This window comes from Marmota flaviventris, chromosome 1 (genome assembly GCF_047511675.1).
Source record: "Marmota flaviventris isolate mMarFla1 chromosome 1, mMarFla1.hap1, whole genome shotgun sequence".
NCBI lineage: Eukaryota > Metazoa > Chordata > Mammalia > Rodentia > Sciuridae > Marmota > Marmota flaviventris.
In genome coordinates, this window is record NC_092498.1 from 213,815,872 (window position 1) to 213,824,871 (window position 9,000).

General features: G+C 39.1%; 1 pseudogene; it reads left to right on the forward strand.

Annotated features, from left to right (window-relative positions):
* The first annotated feature begins 4,301 nt into the window (after positions 1-4,301).
* LOC139702076 (olfactory receptor 7E24-like) lies at positions 4,302-5,297 on the forward strand (annotated as a pseudogene).
* Positions 5,298-9,000: the final 3,703 nt, after the last annotated feature.

Below are 9,000 nucleotides of genomic sequence, written 5' to 3' on the forward strand. Positions count from 1 at the left end.
CTCTTGGTTATGACACAGCAGAAACCCAGCATTTTTCTGTAAGTACTGGAGAAGGTATTGGATGGCAGTGGGACTGTGGAAAATGTTGCTTCCTCATCATCAGGGCAAACATGTGCTTTGTGTACCCAGGGAAAAATACACCAATGTGGAACAATTCACCTATGGGCTCTGTGGAGTCTATGTTCTTGATTGTGGTAGGGCCCCAGAAATCTCACTCAATGTTTTATCTTTCTTCCTCAATAGTTTTATTTCCCCTGGACTGATAATTCATTTCCATGATAGGGGAAAATGAGTCCCTCCAAACTGTTCCATAGCACTCCAAAATATTAAGGAGGGGATGATAGGAACAAAGAGAAGACAACAGTAACTACAACATAATGAATCATTATAAAGAAGTTTCCTAGACACCAGGCACTGAATTACTACATCTGCAGTTTTTCTCTTGGTATAAGTGCTCATGCTGTTATTATTTTACATGAAAGGAAGGATAGAACACTTTTTGCAGCTTATACCATGTTTTTAGGTAGGAGTGAGAGAGGAATGTTTTATCCTGTCTGTCAGATTACAGACACAAGGTGTCTTGCTATGAAAACTCAGGCATGGTGTCCCCTTGACAATACAAATATTTCTGTCACATCCAGAAGAGACCCCTTGCTCACTGGGCTCTTCCTTGTGTGGATTCCTGCTAGATAATAGGGCACAGTAGTGGGTGACACCAGCCATCCACTATGGAAAGCATAGCCCCAGCCCATGGGCACAGATCACAGAAGAGTAGACAAGGAGGGTTCAGCACAGACTTGACTCTTGCCTAGTTCAGGAGATCCTTGCACCTGTGCACACTCCTGAGTACTTCTACTCAGCCACTCAATCTCAAGGGTAGATGAAGTCAGGATTTGATATCACTTGTGCTCAGAAAACTGGGAATAGCTTAAATAAATAAATAAATGCCCATAATTTTATGTGGCTAAACCTCTCTATGTCTCCTTCAAATGACTAATAGTTGGGAAACAATTAAAAATTTAATGCATCAGATTCAGAGACTAGAAGTTTAATTTTCGCTTCTGGGCATCTGTTTCTTTTCTAAACAGAGTGCAGGTTGTTAGTGTCTAAAACTCAGCATTGTCATCTGAAGTGCTTTCTAGTTGAGACAACAGCAATGATGACAGGTTAAATAGAGGTTCCTTGTGTGATAGGTAGAAGATGAACATATATGTAAAGGAGAATAAAGTTTACATGTTACTATTACTAATAATGTATATTTACATTATAATAATGGTAAGTTTGAGCATCACACCATTCAGCTAAGCTCTCCATCAATCAGAAGCAACATCTTCCTACTTCTATATGTTGTCAATTTGGGGAGGAATCATTTATTTCTAATTTCCCAGAGCCTATATATTGCTAAGCACAGAGGAGGACTCAAAAATAGAAATGAATGTTTGTAAATAGCATACCAAATCCCATTAATAATATAAACATTTCTGTCACATCATATTAAAGAGACTGTTTCTTGGTTCACACAATCAGTGTAACTTCAACACACTTGGTGCTTTCCTGTCTGCATTCTCACACTTTTCAGTAATGTTCCATAGAACTGCAGACAAGATACAATAGCTCTTGTTTGGGTCTAAGACATGGCCATCTGGATCCTATAATCCTTTTAACCACATCTGCATGATGAATTACTCAAAAATATAACACATGCTTTCATGTGTATCAAAAACAAAAAAGAGGCAAACACACGGGGTGAGTGAAGCTTAAGCTTGGGATGAGACACATGTCAGAGTTCCTATAGTCACAGTTCAGTGATCTTTAACATTGACGTTCATCAGTAACTAGTTATTCCCGCAGCATTGGATTCTGTACATTGATAAAGAAACTACAATAATAAATATTTTTAGGTTTCAACTTTACTTATGTGCCATGCATGAAGGAGAGATTGCTGTTATTCTCCCCATCAGTAAGGAGTACAAGTTCAGAGAAGTGGAGAGATTTACACATGTTCTGCATATTGTGGTCCATCAATGATTTAAGACTAAAATGTGAATCTCCTGTCTCCCATCCCAGGACACTGTCTTCTCCTCTGGAGCCCAGTGGAAATGATTCCCATAGGAGACTAAATTTCTTAGTGATCCATTATGCAATGATTGTTAATAGACACATGACAAGGATATTTTGAAGATATATATTAAAAATAAGGAAATATATTTGTAATGACAGGCTCTTTGGGGGCAGAAATGTAGGTGATTTGTAGTTAAATCAAATAGACATAAGTTGTTGGAAGTCAAAGAACAATCTTTTCCACCCACATAGTGCATGGAAATTTTCACTAGTGTGATATGGAGAGAAGAACAAGAATTTTGAAAGAATTCTCATAATAAAAATAATAATAAAAACTTACAAATGAAGTCCCACCCTCAGGTAATTCTTTGCATTCATTAAAGATTTAACTCAATGAATGTAAAATTGCATGTGATTGTAAACTAGTGCACAAAAACATGTTGTGACATACTGAATAGATGAGCTTTAACATATTGTTGGGTAAGTTTTTAATAAAAAAAATTGTTTTGTAGAAACATATATCAAAAGTTGAAATGGAAACATCTATGGGAAAATCTACCACCAAATTCATGACTGAATTTGCCTGTGGAACAAGTGATCAAAAGAGTGAAGTCATGCAGATATAAAATATTCAAACTTCTTGGGCCATAATTCAAATCTCCACAGAATTTCAGATCTGAAGCACATATTACTAAATGTGTGTATTTCAATGACTATAGTGAATGTTATTAGCTATAATAGCGGAAATCATTAATGGAATATTTCCTAAATTCCAGGAAATGTTATGTCACTGGTTCTCAATGTTAGTGTGGAAAAGAACCATCAAAACTTCACAGGTAGATATTATGATGAATTTAATTTGGAGAGAAGCTCAGGATACATATATATTAAGATTTCCACAGATAACTATATTGGTGACTGAGAGAGAACAAGTCTACATAATTTAAAATGTTTTTTAAACCCTTTCTGACAATTAACCTTTGGATGTTAATTATTATCTACATTTTACAGGTGAGAAAACTTCCAAAGTATGTTTACTTTTTTCCCTGAAACTTTCATTTCTCAATTTTACCAATGAAGTTATAACATGAGCTGACAAAATAATGTCCCAAAATTGTCTTCATGTAGTTAAAGTAGGGGAAGTGTAGTCCACATATGAGGCTGGGCTAATTTGAAAACCTATGAACTAGGCATATGAAGGCTCCAACTTTGCAATATCCATTTAGAATTTTGGGTCATATGCTAGGTGCTAAATCATCAAATGAAAATAAAAGTTTATGATTAGAACAACAATACAGCAGCATTGGCAGGCCATCCCCATTAAATGAATTATCAAGAGAAAATAAAAAACAAAAAATCTGTCTTCCTAGCAGATACCTTCCTGTGATGACATGGGGTTGAACAAAAATATAATGCCAAAAAATTTAAAAATTTCATAAGGGTGTCTTATTATTACATTATTCTTTAACCAGTGACTGACAGGTGCACTGTAAGCTAATATCACATTTGTGCTAACTGATGTTATGTGATTATGTGCATTTAAACAATGCATCAAAATTTGAAGATCACCAAAGCCAGTGAGAGGAATTTCTCTGATACAGTATTTATAGTCATTTTAATGCCAGGAATTTTTTCATTGCCTTAAGTTATATTTGACAGCTTCTTGATTTCTTTTAATGACAATAATTTTCAAATGGGAAGAGTATTTCTTCTTCTCCTCTTTAATTATTATTTTTGAAGGTGCTGGGGATGGAGCCCAAGGACACAGGCATGCTGGTTCTGCTATTTTATTAGAAAAGTAGACTGTACAAAACAAGCCAGACTCAGGAAGATGAGCAGCACAGGTTTTCCTCTCCTATGTGAAAGTTAGAGAGAAAAGAGGGGGGGGGGAATGGTACTCATCAAAATAAGAGGGAGGACATTAAGGAAGAGGAAGGAGCTTGGGGAAGGTGAGGAGGGAAATGGTAGGTACTAGGAAATAAAACTGATCAAATTGTTAAATGCATGTACAAATAGACCACGATAAAACCCACTCTTCTATATAAGTAATATACACCCATAAAAATTGTCAAAATGGACTATATTTCACTGTGGTCATAGACTTGTTATGGGTAATGATCTTGGTCTCTCATTTACATATGAGCAGAGAAGGGTGTGAAACACAGATACCAGTAAAGCAAGAGTTCAGAGAAGACTCAGTTTGTCAAGAAAATATTTCTGAAGGTGCATGGAATTCAAGTATGAGTACTTGTTTGTGCTGAACACCTGTTGTTTCCTTATTTTATTCCCAAAGTTGTCCGAGTAATATAGAAGAACGGAATCTAACCCATGACTCAGAATTCCTCCTCTTAGTCCTCTCAGAGGATCCATACCTGCAGCCCATCCTCTTTGGACTGTTCCTGTCCATGTACCTGGTCACAGTGTTTGGGAACCTGCTCATCATCCTGGCTGTCAGCTCTGACCCCCAACTTCACACCCCCATGTACTTCTTCCTCTCCAACCTGTCCTTGGCTGACATCTGTTTCATCTCCACCACGGTCCCTAAGATGATTGTGGACATCCAGACTCACAGCAGAGCCATCTCCTACATGGGATGCCTGACACAGATGTCCCTTTTTGCCAATTTTGTCTGTATGGATGACATGCTTCTGACTGTGATGGCCTATGACTGGTTTGTGGCAATCTGTCACCCCCTGAGATATTCAGTCATTATGAACCCTCATCTCTGTGGCTTCTTAGTCACGATGTCTTTATTAATTAGCCTTTTCGACTCCCTGCTGCACAGTTTGATTATACTACAGTTTGCCTACTTCAAGGATGTGGAAATTTCTAACTTCTTCTGTGACCCTTCTCAACTCCTCAATCTTGCCTGTTCTGATACTTTTACCAATAACATAGTCATTTATGTTATAGGTGGCATATTTGGCTTTCTTCCCATCTCAGGGATCCTTTTCTCTTACTGTAAAATTGTTTCCTCCATTTTGAGGATCCCATCCTCAGCAGGGAAGTACAAAGTCTTCTCCACCTGTGGGTCTCACCTGGCAGTTGTGTGTCTATTTTATGGAACAGGTATTGTAGAGTACCTTGGAACAGCTGTCTCACATTCTCCCAGGAAGGGTGCAGTGGCCTCAGTGATGTATACTGTGGTCAGCCCCATGCTGAACCCCTTCATCTACAGCCTGAGGAACAGGGACATTAAAAGTGCCCTGAGGAGGCTGCACAGCAGGATGGTCTAATCTTTCTTTGTTTCATCTTTTCTTGGAGTGTGGATTCTAAACCAGGACAGCTCTGTTACTGTGTTCATATCAGTCCTTAGGAGCAAGTCAGAGCCTTGATTGTTCCCCCAGCAGGGGAGGCTTCTCACATCTGCAGTCCTTAGTCATGACCAAGCAGGTAGTAAGCGCAACCAAGAATGTGCTGATGGAGACAGGATGGGAGGAGGGATCCACATAGCACTTATTCATTATCTACAACAAAAAATGTAAATATGTTTGTTATCATTTCACTAATTTTTTGGATACCAGGGATTGAACCCAGGGTTGCTCAATCATGGATCCACACCCCCAACCCTTTTAATTTTTTTTTTTTTAATATTGAGACAGGGTCTCACTAAGTTGCTCAGGGCTTCACTAAATTTCCAAGGCTGGCTTTGAACTTGCCATCGTCCTGCTTCAGCCTCCAGAGCTGCTGGGATCACAGGTGTGTGTCACCACACCCGCAGTCATGCATGGTGTTGGTGTTATCTCTGGATTTCTTCCTATCTCAGGGAGCTTTTTCTGTTACTATAAAATTGTTTCTCCATTCTGAGTGTCCAGTCAAATGTCAATCCTTCTCTACATGTGGTCTCACCTGTAAGGTGTTATATATTTTATGGAACCAGCTTTGGAGTCCACTTTGGTATCCCATTCCCTGACAACTCCAGACCTCAGTGACATGCATTGCATTCATCTCTATTCTGGGTCCTGAGGACCCAGAGCAGAACAGTCCAATCTCAGGACCTGCAGCAAATAGTTAGAAGGTAGGCTAGAAAAACTGCAGCAAAAGCTAGTCTCTATATATGTATTCCTTCTCCCTCTTTACATTATTTTTGTAGACCACATATATGCTCTGATGTTTTATAATAGTGTTGCATTAGCCAGGGTTAGAATCAGAATAAGTATGTAGTTGTGAGAATGGGTACAAATTTTCAGTTTAGCAAGATGAAAATTTTCTGGAAATGGACGATGGTAATGGTTAAACAACAAAAGGAATGTAATTGATACTACTGATCTATGCACATAAAACTGGTAAAAATGGAAGTTGCTGTTTCCTGTATATTTTATCACCAGAAATAGAATTAGGTACAAATGGATCATTCAAAACAAGGGAAAGAAATAAATTGAGTGAACAATAGCCCAGAGTTTCCTTGAGTAGAGGAAGAGACCATAACCTTGGGGATATTTATTTTCTCTTCTTCTTTTTCTACCTCTACCCTTGTGAGGAAGTCCTTAGAGATTAGGAAAACAGAGCAAATTGGCTAATTACAAGCTCTGTGCATGGATCCTCCAAGTTTATTAAAATGAATCAGCCTGTGTCTCTAGCACTTGAGTTTGGTAGTTCAGAGGGCTCCGTACATGGTCTCCTCCTCCCAGGGTTGTCTGTAGCAGGAAGCTCCTACCTGACCCTGTGTGCCTATCAGTCCTGAGGAGTGACTCTGTGCCTTCACGGACACCTGATTAGGATGTAACTTTGGATCCTCAAACTTTCTTCATGAGCCGGCAGAGAAGAAACTTAACCAGTACGTCCTGAGGGAGACATTGGATAGGAAAAGGGCTGTCAGAAATATTGTTTCTACATCATCAGGACAAATATGATAGTCTGGGTGACCAAATGAAAGGATATCAGTGTGAAAAACAAAGAGTTATGAGATCTGGTTTTTATATTCTTGGTTGTTTTGAGGGTGAGATATCCAACTCCAGCTCACCTCCACTAGCTGTACTTCCAAAAGACACCTCATCCATTCTAGCAGAAAGTGGGTCCCCCAAACTCTTTACTCAGCAATCCAAGAGGAGTATAAATGTGATCGTGATGTTTAAGAGGAAAATAGCAGCACACAAAGCTTTGTGATGCATCACCAAGGGCTTCCTAAATGCCAGGTTCAGAGCTGTGTTTCACAGGGTTTGGTTTATCTCAGAGTCTCTGCAGAGCCTTTCTTTAGTTGCACGTGTTCACATTATTATGTAGAAAATAAAAGTATGTTATATTTATGAAATTTTTGCCAGGTTGTTAGGCAAAGATGAGTAAATCTGTTTGATTGAGGTGGTCTAAATATGGACACTGGGCTTCTGGGCAGGAGAACCCCAGCAGGCTGTTCCCTTGACAACCTAATTTGCCATTTCCACTCCTGTCACTCCAGAAGTGACCCTTTGCTCACTCTGCTTTCTTTTTTTTTTATTGGTTGTTCAAAACATTACAAAGCTCTTGACATATCATATTTCATACATTAGATTCAAGTGGGTTAAGAACTCCCATTTTTACCCCAAATACAGATTGCAGAATCACATCAGTTACACATCCACATTTTTACATAATGCCATATTAGTAACTGTTGTATTCTGCTACCTTTCCTATCCTCTACTATCCCCCCTCCCCTCCCCTCCCATCTTCTCTCTCTACCCCATCTACTGTAATTTATTTCTCTCCTTGTTTTTTCCCCATTTCCCTCACAACCTCTTATATGTAATTTTGTATAGCAATGAGGGTCTCCTTCCATTTCCATGCAATTTCCCTTTGCTCACTCTGCTTTCATTGTGGGTGTTCCCAGAAGATCAAAGAGAGAGCAGTTGACATGAAAGCAACATCCAACATGGGAAGAATAGATCAAGGGCAGAGATCACAGGAAACAGGGGCACATAAAAATTCAACATAGACCTCTCGCCACTGCAGGACACTCTGAAGCCCTCTCCATCATCCTTGCTACTGGCCCACTCAGTCTCAAAGGAGACAATGCCACCTCTTGGTTTCATTCCTACACAAGAAACTGGAGAGTTTTAAAGGGTTCTCCAGATGTACCGGTGGTAGAGTTCTGGACCTCTGCTTAAAACTTTCTGATAATTGGGAAATAAGGGACATGATTACTGCACTACACCCAGACAATGACTGCTGAATTTTTTACATGTTTATTATAGTTATACATAATAGTGGAATACTCTGCGAATATTCATTCATGTGCAAAACAAAATTTGTCCATTTCTTTCCCCAGGACCTCTCCTATCTCTTTCTTTCTCCTTCCCCCTGATTCTATTTCTTTACTTTAATGGACTTATTACTATTTTTTTAATTGGTGCATTTTAATTCGACCCCAAAGTGGGATTCACTGGGGTTCATTTGTACATGCACTTTGCATCGTTAGGTCAGCTTCATTCCTCAGGATTCTGCTTTCCCTCCTTCCTCCCCCACCTCCACTGTCCTCCCTTCTGTTTTCCTGAGGCCCATTTTTTATTTATTTATTTTTTCTCCAGCTTCCACATATGAGAAAAGACATTTGATTCTTGGCTTCTCGAGTCTCTTATTTCATGTAGCATGAAGTTCTTGTTTCACACCTTTACAGCAAATTGCATAATTTCTTTCTTTTTTATGACTGAATAAACCTCCATTGTGTGTATTTACCACATTTTCTTTATCCATTCATCTATCGATGGACACCCTGTCTGGTTCCGTAACGTGGCCATTGCAAATCTCACTGGTACCAACACTGATGTGCCTGTGTCCCTGTCATATGCTGATTTTAGTTCTTTTGTGTAAATACCAAGGAATGGGATTGCTGGGTTACACAGTGTTTCCAATCCTACTCTTTTGGGAAATCCCCATGCTGCTTTCCACAGTGGACATTCTAACCTGCTTTCTCTCCAGCCTTGGTTATTATTTGTGCCCAATGTAGTTATTATTGGCATTTCCCTG